The following is a 2,314-nucleotide window of genomic DNA, read 5'->3' as shown; positions in this document are numbered from 1 at the left end:
GACCTTGGACTGGGGGCGGGTGACCCCGGCAGCAACACCATGATGACATGTCATCACAAACCTATTTTTCTATGCTTTTTCATACAAGAAATTGATTATTTGTGCTTAAATATTGAATGCTTTTATACTTAATTGGTATATTTCCTTGATCTTTTAATTTTATAAATCTTGTAGGAAATAAGAAGAAAAAGAAGCAAAGAAGCACAAAAAAAGGAGAAAAAAAGAGCTTTGGGACACACTTTGAAGTTGGAGCACACTTTGGAGCCTTAGGCCACGCTTTTAAAAGCGTGGCCCATGACCAAATTAAAGGAGAATAGGCAATCAGCACACACTGCCCTGCTCTTGCCAAGGGCAGGGCAGAATCGTGATGCAAAGTGAGGTTGGAAGCAAGAATTTTCGCTAAGGTAAAATCTGGGCGCTCACAGCATGACCATGCCTCCTTCAAAGGGCTATAACTTGAGCTACAGACGTCCAATTGATGTGCTTCCAGTTGCGTTAGAAAGCTAACATTCAGAGCTTTCCAACGATACATAGAAATCTATATTTGGCGTACAATTGAGGCAGGAACGGAAGGCATCTTTAAGGGCCAAAAATAAGCGAAAATAAACCAATGTGCTTCCACCAAGGTTCGAAGTTGGAGCCTCACCCCAAAGCAAGTAGCACTCATTTTTCTGCTCTGCCCTCTTGGAGAGCAGGGCAATGTCATGCTCTTCATGAAAAATCAAGAAAAATTACTCCCCCAAATGCTTTCACCAAGGTTCGAACACAAGACCTCCAAGGAAGCCAAGCCTTATACGTGAATTAGGTGCCAAGGAAACCAAGGAAAAATTGCAACAACTTCCTCCACCAAGATTCGAACTTGGGACTTCACCCAAGAACAAGGAAAGCGCTGCCCACAAGGAGGGCAGAGCAACATTCCTTGGTGCATGGCACACACAATTTGGCACGGCCAGGAGCTTGGGCGCACATCCTTGGCGCATCGCAGCACGGGCAGGGAGGCAAAGCTTGGACGCACCATGACAACATTGCCCTGCCCTCCTCAAGGGCAGGGCAGCATCCTGATGCCCCTCCCAAAATTTTGCACGCTATTTGGATCCTTACACAAAGCTTTCCTGCTCTGCCCTCCACAAGGGCAGGGCAGCCTCCTGGGAGCAACATGGGCCAAAATTCAACCAAAATTTCATTTAAATTTAATTCCTCTCCAAATTGAATCAAGGCCAACCAAACCCATTTCTCCTCAAATCCAAAGCAAGCAAAGCCCACATCATCACTCAAAGGCACATGGATCAATTAAATTAGGATTTTCATTTTTGTAATTTGTTTTAATTTCATTTTCATTTTTCATTTTGTAAAGCCTATATAAAGGCATCAATTCCATCTCACTAAAAAAAAAGGTTGGCTCCATTAGGGAGTAGCAGATAGCTCTCTCTTTTAATTTTCCTTTCTATTTAAATTTTGGATCAAGAATTGAAGGAATTCTGTTTCAATTATCCATTTGAAATTCATTTGTGTTCTTCTGCATAATTGAGGAAATTGAGAAATTGGATCTGAAGTTTCTTTTACTGCTTTCATCTTTCTTCTCTTCTGCAATTGTTTTTGGTTGGATCAAGGAAGGAATTGAGATCTAGACTTGTTTTCTAGTCTCTTTGATTTCCTGAGATTTTCAATTTTATTCTGCACTTAAGCTGAACTTAATTTCTGTTTGCTCCTTCAAGAAATTTTGCCTTGCTGTTTACATCTGCTGCTTTTATTTCATCTGCATTTTACCTTTCTGTTTCTATTGCTTCTAATTTACTTTCAAGCACTTTAATCTCCCTGCAATTGTTCTAAGCTTGGATCTACTGCTTTCATTTAATTTCCAGCACCCCAGCCCCCTTTACATTTGATGCAATTTACATTTCTTGTCATTTGTCAATCTACTTTTCTTGCTCTTTAAGTTTCCTGCCACTTTACTTTCTGCAATTTAAATTCCCTGCAAATTTACATTCTGTTGCTCAACTTCACACAATTCATTCAATGTTAGCTTGACTAAACTAATCACCCACTAAAGTTGCTTGATCCATCAAACCCTGTGGGATCGACCTCACTCTAAGTGAGTTATTACTACTTGATGCGACCCGGTATACTTGCCGGTTGGATTTGTGTGTTGGAAATTTCTTTTTCCACAAAAACACCATCAAGTTTTTGGCGCCGTTGCCGGGGATTGATTTAGATCAACAATGATTAAGTGGGTGAGAAGTCTAGATCAAGCATTTTTTTTTGTTTTTGTTCTCTGTTTTAAAGTGAAACCAAGGTGTTTGAGTTTTTGCCTCAC

The sequence above is a fragment of the Arachis stenosperma genome, chromosome 1 (genome assembly GCF_014773155.1).
Source record: "Arachis stenosperma cultivar V10309 chromosome 1, arast.V10309.gnm1.PFL2, whole genome shotgun sequence".
NCBI lineage: Eukaryota > Viridiplantae > Streptophyta > Magnoliopsida > Fabales > Fabaceae > Arachis > Arachis stenosperma.
Note: the sequence above shows the minus strand (reverse complement) of the source record.